Source organism: Triturus cristatus, chromosome 10 (genome assembly GCF_964204655.1).
Source record: "Triturus cristatus chromosome 10, aTriCri1.1, whole genome shotgun sequence".
Classification (NCBI taxonomy): domain Eukaryota; kingdom Metazoa; phylum Chordata; class Amphibia; order Caudata; family Salamandridae; genus Triturus; species Triturus cristatus.
In genome coordinates this window covers 467562081-467575880 of record NC_140593.1, presented here as the reverse complement: position 1 = coordinate 467575880, position 13800 = coordinate 467562081, and positions in this window count along the sequence as shown.

The following is a 13800-nucleotide window of genomic DNA, read 5'->3' as shown; positions in this document are numbered from 1 at the left end:
TGTTGCCATAAATTATCTAGTTATCTAAGACACTTTAATATCATTACAATGTAATGTGTGTGCCCCTGTATGTTCAAGCTCAGGCAGTTGGATAAACAAACAGAATCATCACAGCACTTTTTTTGTGGAAGCATACAACTTCTGCCCAATCAAAACATGTACTCCTTGCTCCCAACATGTGGGCAGAGCCAAAACTCTCTGGTGATTCTCACATAATTTCCTGGCAACAACTGTGCTGTCAACCCAGACCATAAACACGAGCAGAAACGAGCTGCCAATATTCACAAAGAAAACGTTCTGCCCTTGGAAACCAAACAAGGATGCATTGAAAATGACTGAAAACAGTATAGACCACTATGAGCCAGTTGGCATTTGCAAACAGTAGAGAGAGTGGGACTGGGTGTAGGGCATAGCGGAAAACCATCCCCTGCACCCAGAGTCGCATGCATTTGAATATTTGGGACGAGACATTTGTTTTGTTACATATTAAATGATCTGTTTAATCATTAATGAATGATGTGTTCCCTTTAAAAGTCAACCGAGACTGAAGTAACAGCACAGCTGACATAACCGCAATAACCCATGCCAAGATGGAGAATTAGAAAAAGAATAGCGCATGGGGACATGGCAGGTGTTTCTACAGTCTTTTTTTCCAGTGTTTAAATTTGATTAAATGACTTCATTCATTAATTGAGCCTCACATACATGACAGGCTCTGACATATACCAAGTTCCTTGCCAAGGAACACAGGAAAATCATTAATTTATGAAGTATGTGTATCATAGAACAGGAACTAGTTTTCTCTAATTTTTGGCTGCGATATTTTACCAGTGGACATCACCAGAAATCCAAAACATTAAAGTACATTTGCAGAGCAATTACATAACAAATGCTAAAAAGATGGTTTACATGGGTCATGAATAGGTTTGCCAGATGCGTTTTGCTGCTTCTCCACATTCTAATTAGAAGTCTGACTTAATGCCATATTTATTAGATAATTTTTGTGATTATTTCAACACATTTTTATTTAGAGGTCCATGCACTTCATTTTTATTATGTGTTTTACCGAGCTCTTCATTTAGTCCCCAATTATAGTAAACATTTTTTGAAAAAATATTGTTTTCGATTTGCGCAGATTAAGGTATATAGTTTACAAAAACACAGAAGCTCTGATTAGAAGCCAGAGGCAAATTTCCTGTCCTTCTGCAAACAGGAGTTTGCATACGGAAAGGAATTTCGAGTAGGGTGATATTTATCACACATCCACGGTTTAAAGGTGAACGCAGAATTGTGTGCTATAAATTCTGATTCTGTATGCTGTGCCACATTTCTAAGTGAAGATCTTAGAATAGGAGGTATTTAATGAACCTGGTAATTATTTCACTCTTGGGTAATGTATTTACCAGATCTGGCAAATATTTAACCTCCCCGTCTAGTCTACCTTTAATTGGAGCCTCTAGCTCTGCTTCCAAGTTTGAAGCGGAATGCAGACCTGTGCATGGACATGAGCTTGCAGAGGGGTGGATATTTTGAAATTTGCGGAACATGCCACACCCCACAATCTTCCTTGGACAGATTTCAACAGGTTACATCTGACAAAATGTATTCAGAGGCAACTGTCCAGACAAACTCCAATACATGCGGAATTTGATGTGGAAAGGATTGATTCCACAAGTAATTCCCCAATTTCTATTTTCATGAATTTTTATTGTTTTTAAAATATATATATATATCAAACACATTCCCAGCCATGTCCTCTCCATGAGAATTAGTAGCAGCCTCATTTGATATACAGGGCAAAGAAAGTCACATTACAGTAGAAGTTCCTAATATTTTACAATAGAATATGCCTTTTCACGATTATAGTAGAAGTAGTAGGTTTAGGTAATGTAAAGCCACATTGGTACACATATTGTTTCATGAATTAGGCTGCAACATAGCGATCCCTCTTTCATTGTCATTTAAAACTATATCGACGTGGGCTTACACATCAGTCACTGAATGAATGCTAAGTTTAAAACATTTGATATTTTTGTTGCATTACACAGGATTACCTTGAATCATATGAACTTCACATTCAGCCTGTATTCACGTTATCATTTCTAATGTCAAAAATCATTTATGCTAGGGATTTTTGAGATTTAAAATTAATTGTGTTAATCATGGCCATTGCAAGATCAACTGAAATGGGATGAGTGACCTTTGACCCTTTTTCAGAGAGAACCTGCATGTCAGTGCAATGGAATATCACACATTACAATGTGAGTCTTTACCCTGCATGCCTTTACCCCACAGGCCTCACAATGCCTTGACCTTTACGATGTATTGTAATAACACGCAGGGCTTTACAACCTGGGCCTTTTCCACAAATTGCATGTTGGAAAGTTATATATCAATGAAAATATTAACAGAGGTTAAAGCTAAGATATAACTAGGAAAACTATATTTATTCTTTCTATACAAACCAAACTTAAACTAAACAAACATTTGAAATGATAAAGTTATAGTTATACCTTACATTTGTAATTCATGCACCACCTTCAAATTACTATAACTTGAACACCTCCATACAAAGTGTTGTCAACTCGCTAGCCACACCACATTATCTGTAACTTGCCATGCTACCATTCACAGTGTTCCCTAAAATGATGTAATTTACATTGTCATAAGTATTATGAATGCTATGATTTCACATGGTATAAGTGGTGCATCATAAAAGAGAGCATTATAAGGGTGCACCTGTTTATGTAGTGTGGCTATAGAGTTGACAACACTGTGTACGAAGTTGCAGGAGTTACAGTAATTTGAAGTTGGTGTTTAAATTATGCATTTTAGGTAGAACTGTAGAATTTTAATGTTTGTGTAGTATGTTTGGTTTGTATAGAAAGAATAAATACATTTTCCAAATTTAACTAAACTTTCACCTTTGTTTTTTTCGTTGAATTTCAATGGCTTTTAGTTTTTAATGGAAAAGAGTTTCAAATCATAGAATGGAGTGCTGCTGAGTGGAGGGTCATAGAGTACAGTGAAGGAGAGTATCAGAGAGTGTAGTGTCGTACAGTGGAGTGTAATAGAGAGGAGTAGAGTAGATTGGAACAGCATACAGTAGAGTGGAATAGACTGGTGTAGAGTCAAGTAGAATATTTGGAATAGTGTACAGTGGAGTGGTGTAGAGTTGAGTGGCATAAAGGGCAGTGGTGTGCAGTATAGTGGTGGAGAGTGTAGTAGCATAGAGTGCAATAGAGTAGCGTGGAGTGGTGTACAATGGAGTACAGTGGAATAGCGTAGAGTGGAGTGGCATACAGTAGAATACCGTAAAGTGGCATACAGAGGCAAAGTGTTGAGTGGCGTATAGTTCAATACCGTAGAATGGAGTTGCATAGAGTGAAGTGGCATTAAGTGGACTGGCATACATTAGGGTGGCTGTGGGTGGAGTGGCATTGAGTTAAATATTGCAGAGAGGAGTGGTGTAGAGTGGAGTGGTGTAGAGTGGAGTGGTGTAGAGTGGAAAGGCCTCTAAATACATTGTGTCAAATTTAACCTGTTGAAATCTATCCAATGAAGATTGAGGGGTGCAGCATGTACCACAAAACTCAAATATTCACCCCTCTCCAAGCTCTTGGCCATTCAGAGGTCTGCATTGAGTGCAATGGCATAGAGTGAAATGGCGTAGGCTGGAGTGGTGTAGAGTGGTGTGGTGAAGAGTGGAACAGCGTAGAGTGAAGTGACATAGATTGGAGTGGTGTTGAGTGGACTGGTGTACAGTTGATTGGCATAGAGTTCAGTGGCATGAAGTGGAGTGTGTTCCGTTGAGTGAAATAGCATAGAGCAAAGTGGCTTAAATTTCAGTGGCATAAAGTCGGATAGCGTTGACTTGAGAGTCATACAGTGGAGTGGCATATAATGTGGTGGCATACAGTAAAGTGGCATTGAGTGGAGTGGCATTGAGTGAAGAGGCATAGAGTGGAATAGCATAGAGTGGATTGGTGTAGAATGAAGTGACAGAGTGAAGTGGCATAGAGTGGAAGTGGAGTTGAGCGCAGTCACATGAAGTGGAAAGGTGTAGTGTGGAGTGGCATTCAGTGGAGTAGTGTACAGCAGAGTACCATGGAGCAGAGTGGCAAAGAGTGGCATGGCAAAGAGTGGAGTCACGTAGAGTGGAAAAGCATAGACTGGAGTGGCATAGAGAGGAGTGGCATACTGTGGAGTGGTATAGAGAGTATACCATAGAGTGGAGTGATGTATATTGGAGAGACATAGAGTTGAGTGGCATTGAGCGGAGTGGCATACAGTATAATTGCATAGAGTGGAGTGGCATATGGTGGTGTGGCGCAGAGTGGAGTAGTGTAGACTGGTATGGCATAGAGTAGAGTGGAGTAGAGAGAAGTGTTGTAGAGTGGAATAGTGTAGAGGGGAATTGCAGAGATCTGTATAGAGTTGTGTGGCATACACTGGAATAGTGTACAATTGAGCGGCATACAGTCGAGAACCGCACAGTAGAATAGTGTAGAGCGAAGTGGCATATAGTGGGTGTGGTGTAGAGTGGAGTGACATTGAGTAGAGTGGCATAGAGTGGAGTGGCATAGAGTGGAGTACCATTGAGCGGAGAAGGGTAGAATGGAGTGGTGTAGAGTGGCATAGAGTGAAGTGGCATAGACAGGAATGGTGTTGAGTAGAGTGACGTAAAGTCAATTGGTGTACACTGGAATTGGACAAAGTGTAGTGGTGCACAAATGAATGAGGTATAGAAGAATAGCATAGAGTTGAGTAGTGTACGTTGGAATAGCTGAGTAGAGAGGCATAGAGTGGAGAGGCATAGAGTGGAGATAGTGTACAGTGGAGTAGGAAGGAGTGGTGTAGAATTGAGTGCTGTAGAGTGGAATAGCCTAGAGTGTAGTGAAGTAAGGTGGAGTTATGTAGAGTGTAGTGGCATTCACTAGAGTGCTGTAAAGTGGAGAGGCTTAGAGTCAAATTGCATAGAGCGGAGTGGTGTACAGTATACTGGCATAGAGTGGAGTAGCACAGTGTGGAGCGGTCTAGTGTGCAGGGACATAACATGAAATAGAGTAGAAGAGAGTGGCGTAGAGTGGAGTGTCATGGAGCTGAATATCATACAGCGAAGTGGTGTGGAGAGAAGTGGTGTAGAGTGGAGGGGTGTACATTGGAAGAGCAAAGAGTGGAGTGGCGTAGAGTGGAATACTGTACAGTTAAGTGGCACAGAGTGGTATAGCATAGAATGGAATAGCGTAGAATGGAGTGGGCTAAGGTGGAGTTGAGTGGTGTGGCATACACTACAGTGGTGTAAAGTGGAGTGGCATAGAGTATACTGGCATAGAGTGAGCGGCTGTAGAGTGAATAGCGTAGAGTGGAGTGGCGTATAGTGGAGTGGCATATAGTGGAGTTGAGTAGAGTTGTGTACAGTGGAATAGTGTACATTGGAGTGGTTTTGAGTGGAATGGAGTTGAGTTGCTTGGAGTCGAGTGGTGTGGAATGCAGTAGCTTGGAGTAAAATAGCATAGACTGGAGTGGCATGGAGTGGAGTTGCATAGAGTGGAGTGGCCTTTGTGTAAGTTTCCGATAGTTTGCTATTAGCAAAGGTATTTTATGAGTAGTATATTTACAACAGTGGAGTCCAAGCACATAAAAACATAGGACACTCATCTTTTTTATGTGTGGAGTCTCTGCAGTTGTAAATATAGTGCTAAATAAAATGCCTTTGTGAATACCAAACAATGGTGAACTTACACAAAAGTGTAAGTTTATCATTGTGAATCAGGCCCATAATGTACAAACACTTAGTGATATATTGTATATGCGCGGTAATTTCATAGTATACAGCGGGACATCGCCATAACAAAACATTATACAGTAAAATACAGCTATATAGTTTACACCACACTAAGGGGCTCTTTACGATGTCAGGCGGAAAGCTTGCGCCCAACACTAACTCGGAATCAGAACCAACCGACTCGCATTCAGCGGTTCCGCCCGCCGCATTAGGATGTGACCAAACACTGTTTGATCGGATTCCCATGGTTTCCTATGGGAGCTTGTGTTCAGCCCGACAACTGGCCATACCACAGGCTCCAATGGGGAACTGGGGTGTATGTGTAAAACCCTGCACGCTGTCGCGGACACCCCAGGTGCCTTGCACACAGTGCAGGGTTTTACAGGGGGGTCCCTTAGGTAACCCTCGGCCCCCAACCAGAGGCCGCAGGATGAAGAGGGCCCTGCTAGGGGCCGCCACAGTCCCTTTCCAACAGCTTTTTCATGTCAGACAGGCCGAAGCAGAAAGGCTGTTTGAAAATCAACATCATAATCCCGAGGATGGAAACGCTGTCCATAGGGTTGTACGATGCGGTTCCAACCGACACGAACACTCCGAGAGCTGGTAAGGAACCGATTTGGAATGACTGCATGGTTTACCTTCCTACCGCAAACATCGTAATCGGGCAGGTGGATTGTAAACTAACCAAGTTAGTCGAAAGGGCTCCGACACGGTCGAAGAGATTCTGACTGTTGGGAGGAGGCTTTCTGCCCGACATCCCAATCGGCCCCTTAGTCTGTGTTCTGGGTTTTAAGTGGAACTATAGTGTTCTACTGTATTATAAGTGCATAGGAAGGAATAAAGCAGTTTAGTTAAGTATGTAAAGGTATGAAAAAGTAGTGTTATTACATTAAACATTTTTTTTTTATGGAGTACCAGACTAGTACCTAAAAAAATCTGCAGAAGTTACAGGAAAAAGCAAAATATAAAAATAAAAAGACACTGTAGAACACTAGTGCATTTGTTTTACAAAGCTATTTAAAAAAATGTAACTACCACATGTGTGTGTCTGAGGGTATGGGTGTGCGTTTGTGTGTGTGTATGTATATATATATATCTATATATATATCTATATTATCTACTGGCGGTCGCCAGTAGATAGTTATAGTTAGGACCGTGTTTCCATAGGAAATCTCAAAATTCTATTTTGAATAACTTTGGCGCCGGTTGACGAATCCTCGCGAAATTTTCAAAACTAATGGGGCGCTCCGTTCAGCTCCTACCCTGAAAGTCTCGGGGTGATTCGTCAAGCGGGGGCAGAAAAAAAAGGGGGGTCCCAAAACGCGTTTTCCCCATGCATTTTTCCATAGGACCTTTAAACGCAGCTACAGCCCGAACGGCTGAACAGAATTACTTGAAATTTGGCAGAGAGGTAGCCATAAGGTCAAGGAAGTGCCTTTTGCAGGTCTGGTGTAAATCTGTTCATATTTCCTGAGAAAATAGCATTTAAAAGCATATCAATATCTATACGCGCGCAGGGTGCGCGCACCGTGCGTGCACCGTGCGAGCACCGTGCGAGCACCCTAACGTGCGCGAGCATATTTCTGATTGGTGGTTACATGTTAGTCAACGTTTGAATCGGTCGAAATCAGGAAGTGTCGGCCGCCATTTTGTTTGCTTTCAGTGCGAAAGTGAAAAAGGAAGGTGGCGAACGTGAAAAGGGGGCAGGGTAGAGAGTTCCTGACCCTCTAGCCTTTGTCAGGGGGTCCCTGAAGGACCCCGAAGGCAGAATTTTTTAAATCGCGGGAGTGCGCGCACCGTGCGCGCACGGTGAAAAACCCCCAAATAATAAAAATATTTTTAATACGTAGTTTATTGTAAAATAAATATATAAAAAAAATAATAATACATAAATAAATTAGCATTTCAAAAACCGTACAAATTCACTGAAAAAAACATAGGTTTCACACACGTTATAGTTAGGAATTAGCATTTAAAAAACCTTGCAAATTCACTTAAAAAACCATAGGTTTTACACATGTTATAGTTAGGTGGATATTTCACTCGTAAAAAACCAATGAAATTCCCCCGTTATAGTTAGTTCAAATAACTATAACTCGCGCGACCGCCACTCTATCACAAGGATGATGTCATCAGTGATGTCATGAGTGATGCCACTGCCATGTCATGAGTGATGTAATATGTGACGTCATGAGCAGTGGATTGCGGGCGCGCGAGTTATAGTTATCTGAACTAACTATAACGGGGGAATTTCATTGGTTTTTTACGAGTGAAATATCCACCTAACTATAACATGTGTGAAACCTATGGATTTTTAAGTGAATTTGCAAGGTTTTTTAAATTCTAATTCCTAACTATAACGTGTGTGAAACCTATGGTTTTTTCAGTGAATATATATATATATATATATATATATATATATATATATATATATATGAAACCGCAAAGGTAGCGAACTCGCTACCGTTAGCCCTCCCCCTACTCACTTGTGATGGTGGTCCGCAGTGAGGTGGCAAACCTCTCAGTATTCCGACAACGCTGTAATTCCTCCTTTTCCGAATCCCCAGCAACCACGGACACCAATTGAGCTTCAAAACGATCTTTTTTAATGAGAGCGAAATAGGCAAACAATACTCTACGCGTTTCGGGATCACACTCCTACACAAGGAACTACTAATGAAATGAAAATAGATGCGTGAGGAAGGGATTCGAGAGGGAGAACATCCTATTTCGATCGTACTGGTATGCAGAGTTTTTTCAGACCAGATGAAATAATCGCACTATGCATTTAAACTCACCTGACTGCTTCTAAGATTCCGTAAGAACATTAGTGCATGTGCCAGAAAAAAGTTCCACTTTGGTGATGTTAAATGAGGACTTCCAGATATTACTGTGAGGATTTAAAAGCACTATGGGACTTGTATTTTTCAACATACAGTCACGTGATGTATTACTCTTTTAAAGCACGCATGAGCACACTTTGCAAAATGATTCCCACCTGTGAGCAAGGCCGTCCTGGGCCGAAACATTAGAAATGGAAGCATGCTGTGTTTGCCTGGATGCTGAATAAATCGTCATTTCCAGTAATGAGCCTCAAGTTGTTTTTTGGTGTTAATGGACGGGCTGCTCCGTGCCCGCTGTCTTTGAGGCTTCCCTGAAGGGTCGGGGGCTCCGGAAACAGGAGAAATGGACTTTGTGTGAATGGAGGAGCATGACCCACACACGCACTTGACCTACTAAAGAAACTACTAATGAAATGGAAATAGGTGCGTGTGGAAGGGATTCGAGAGGGAGAACATTCTATTTCGATCGTACTGGTATGCAGAGTTTTTTCGGAACCAGATGAAATAATCGCACTATGCATTTAAACTCACCTGACTGCTTCTAAGATTCCGTAAGAACATTAGTGCTTGTGCCAGAAAAAAGTTCCACTTTGGTGATGTTAAATGAGGACTGCCAGATATTACTGTGAGGATTTAAAAGCACTATGGGACTTGTATTTTTCAACATACAGTCACGTGATGTATTACTCTTTTAAAGCACGCATGAGCGCACTTTGCAAAATGATTTCCACGTGTGAGCAAGGCCGTCCTGGGCTGAAACGTTAGAAAGGGAAGCATGCTGTGTTTGCCTGGATGCTGAATAAATCGTCATTTCCAGTAATGAGCCTCAAGTTGTTTTTTGGTGTTAATGGATGAGCTGCTCCATGCCCGCTGTCTTTGAGGCTGCCCTGAAGGGTCGGGGGCTGCGGAAACATGAGAAATGGACTTTGTGAGAATGGAGGAGCATGACCCACACACGCACTTGCCCTACTAAAGGAACTACTAATGAAATGAAAATAGGTGCGTGTGGAAGAGATTCGAGAGGGAGTACATCCTATTTCGATCCTACTGGTATGCAGAGTTTTTTCAGACCAGATGAAATAATCGCACTATGCATTTAAACTCACCTGACTGCTTCTAAGATTCCGTAGGAACATTAGTGCTTGTGCCAGAAAAAAGTTCTACTTTGGTGATGTTAAATGAGGACTGCCAGATATTACTGTGAGGATTTAAAAGCACTATGGGACTTGTATTTTTCAACATACAGTCACGTGATGTATTACTCTTTTAAAGGACGCATGAGCGCACTTTGCAAAATGATTTCCACCTGTGAGCAAGGCCGTCCTGGGCCGAAACGTTACAAAGGGAAGCATGCTGTGTTTGCCTGGATGCTGAATAAATCGTCATTTCCAGTAATGAGCCTCAAGTTGTTTTTGGGTGTTAATGGACGGGCTGCTCCGTGCCCGCTGTCTTTGAGGCTGCCCTGAAGGGTCGGGGGCTCCGGAAACAGGAGAAATGGACTTTGTGTGAATGGAGGAGCATGACCCACACACGCACTTGCCCTACTAAAGGAACTACTAATAAAATGAAAATAGGTGCGTGTGGAAGGGATTCGAGAGGGAGAACATCCTATTTCGATCCTACTGGTATGCAGAGTTTTTTCAGACCAGATGAAATAATCGCACTATGCATTTAAACTCACCTGACTGCTTCTAAGATTCCGTAGGAACATTAGTGCTTGTGCCAGAAAAAAGTTCTACTTTGGTGATGTTAAATGAGGACTGCCAGATATTACTGTGAGGATTTAAAAGCACTATGGGACTTGTATTTTTCAACATACAGTCACGTGATGTATTACTCTTTTAAAGCACGCATGAGCGCACTTTGCAAAATGATTTCCACCTGTGAGCAAGGCCGTCCTGGGCCGAAACGTTACAAAGGGAAGCATGCTGTGTTTGCCTGGATGCTGAATAAATCGTCATTTCCAGTAATGAGCCTCAAGTTGTTTTTGGGTGTTAATGGACGGGCTGCTCCGTGCCCGCTGTCTTTGAGGCTGCCCTGAAGGGTCGGGGGCTCCGGAAACAGGAGAAATGGACTTTGTGTGAATGGAGGAGCATGACCCACACACGCACTTGCCCTACTAAAGGAACTACTAATGAAATGAAAATAGGTGCGTGTGGAAGGGATTCGAGAGGGAGAACATCCTATTTCAATCGTACTGGTATGCAGAGTTTTTTCAGACCAGATGAAATAATCGCACTATGCATTTAAACTCACCTGACTGCTTCTAAGATTCCGTAAGAACATTAGTGCTTGTGCCAGAAAAAAGTTCCACTTTGGTGATGTTAATTGAGGACTGCCAGATATTACTGTGAGGATTTAAAAGCACTATGGGACTTGTATTTTTCAACATACAGTCACGTGATGTATTACTCTTTTAAAGCACGCATGAGCGCACTTTGCAAGATGATTCCCACCTGTGAGCAAGGCCGTCTTGGGCCGAAACGTTAGAAAGGGAACCATGCTGTGTTTGCCTGGATGCTGAATAAATTGTCATTTCCAGTAATGAGCCTCAAGTTGTTTTTTTATATATATATATATATATATATATATATAACCTACTGGCGGTCGCCAGAAGGTAGTTATAGTTAGGACCTATTATCCATAGGAAATCCCCAACATTCTATTTGGAATAACTTTGGCGCCGGTTGAAGAATCTTCGTGAAATTTTCAAAACTGGTGGGGCGCTCCTGTCCGCTCGTATCCTGAAAGTCTCGGGGTGATTCGTCAAGCGGGGGCTGAGAAAAAAGGGGGGTCCCAAAACATGTTTTCCCCGTGCAATTTTCCATAGGAACCGTTAATCGCAGCTACAGCCCGAACTGCTGAATGAAATTACACCAAATTTGGCAAAGAGGTAGCCCTTGGTTCACACTTGTGCCTTTTGGTTAAATGGTGTAAATCCGTTCAGTAGTTGCTGAGAAAATCAAAAAGTAAAATCATAGATATATCTGGGCGGAGCCTAACCACACATCTCATCGTGAGATCTGATTGGCAGCACTTCATCCAAGAACGGTTGGCAGCCATCTTGGGACCAATATATATGATAGAACCTCATTCATTAATAGAAGTTTTTAAGACTTTATTTACATTATAAATCATTTGTTGATGGTACCATACTCATTTTAGGAATGGTGGTGTGTTCTAAGGTGATTTTACCATGTGAAAAAGCCTTCTGCTGGGATATCATGAATCATGTTTGAGAGAAAACTATTTTCTCATGCTTTTCCCACAGAGGTTTGGAAAGTGATCTATAAGCTAAACTGAGAGCATATTTTCTGTAAATTCACATTATCTTTCTCAGTCATGTGAGAATGAAGTCTGTCATTCTCAGTAAAACATGTACATCCAATAAGGGCAGAGACTGTCAGTTGATTCCTTTGTGTACTACTGCAGCTTCACAGAGTCTTCTAAAGAACAACTAGAGCGCTAACAGTCCTACTTATGACAAACATATGGCACATCTGAAGCCATCTTGATTGGAATAAAGTGGTAACACCTAAAACATTTAATTTGCAAAGGAACAAAATGAGGGGGTTCATTTTGCCATAGAAGTTATGATTAGTGCTGCAGAAAGAAAAATTAGGGCACATTTTGACTTCTCAAATCCTCTTCTATCTCATGCAGACTGAAACATGCACTTTGAATACCAGCAGCAGCCTTCCCTGGTGAGCAGCAGCTTTACTACAGTGATCTAATGAGCAACTGGAGTGCTAACATTCAGCATTTATAGCAAATGTGTGACACATCTGAATGCCTTCTTGATGGAACCAAAGTAAGCAAGCATTGAAAATGCAATAGATCTCGCCCTCGTTTAAGTTAAAGCAATTCTGTTTGTAATTAGGTGGCTTTTTAGCTTTGCTTTTATTAGTGTTTTTCAAACTTTCATGTACATAACATGCATATGTATGCATATGTGTATATGTATTTGTATGCATGAATTTATATTTGTATATATATAGATATGCAGATTGTATATGTGTTTACATATGTATGCATGTATATATATATATATACACATACATATATATAAATGCATATGCATATATATGCATATATATATGTGCATATGTGTGTGTGTAGAGAGAGAGGTAGAGAGAGGTAGAGGTATAGAGGTGTAGAGCTAGAGGTGTAGAGGTAGAGAGGTAGAGGTAGAGAGGTAGAGAGGTAGAGAGTAGTAGAGAGAGAGGTAGAGTAGAGGATGAGTAGTAGAGAGTAGAGAGTGAGTAGTAGAGAGTAGTAGAGAGAGCAGCAGAGAGTGAGTAGTAGAGAGTAGTAGAGTGAGTAGTAGAGAGTGAGTAGTAGAGAGTGAGTAGTAGGAGTAGTAGAGTAGTAGCGAGTGAGTAGTAGAGTGAGTAGTAGAGAGTAGTAGAGAGAGAGTAGTAGAGAGTAGTAGAGAGTGAGTAGTAGTGAGTGCATAGTAGAGTGAGTAGTAGTAGAGAGTAGTAGAGAGAGAGTAGTAGAGAGTGAGCAGTAGAGAGTAGTAGAGAGTGAGTAGTAGAGAGTGAGTAGTAGAGAGAGAGAGTAGTAGAGCGTGAGTAGTAGAGAGCAGTAGAGAGTGAGTAGTAGAGAGTAGTAAAGAGTGAGGTGAGTAGTAGAGAGTGAGTAGTAGAGAGAGAGTAGTAGGAGTGGTAGAGTAGTAGAGAGTGAGTAGTAGAGAGTAGTGGAGTAGTAGAGAGTGAGTAGTAGAGAGTAGTAGAGAGTGAGTAGTAGACTGAGTAGTAGGGAGTAGTAGAGAGTGAGTAGTAGAGTGGGTAGTAGAGAGTAGTAGAGAGTGAGTAGTAGAGAGCAAGTAGTAGAGAGTGTGTAGTAGAGAGTGACTAGTAGAGAGTAGTAGAGAGTGAGTAGTAGAGAGAGTAATAGAGAGTGGTAGAGTAGTAGAGAGTGAGTAGTAGAGTGAGTAGTAGAGAGCAGTAGAGAGCAAGTAGTAGAGAGTGAGTAGTGGAGAGTGAGTAGTAGAGAGTAGTAGAGAGTGAGTAGTAGAGAGTGAGTAGTAGAAAGAGAGTAGTAGAGAGTGAGTAGTAGAGAGTAGTAGAGTGAGTAGTAGAGAGTGAGTAGTCGAGAGAGAGTAGTAGAGAGTAGTAGAGAGTGATTAGTAGAGAGTGAGTGGTAGAGAGTAGTAGAGAGTGAGTA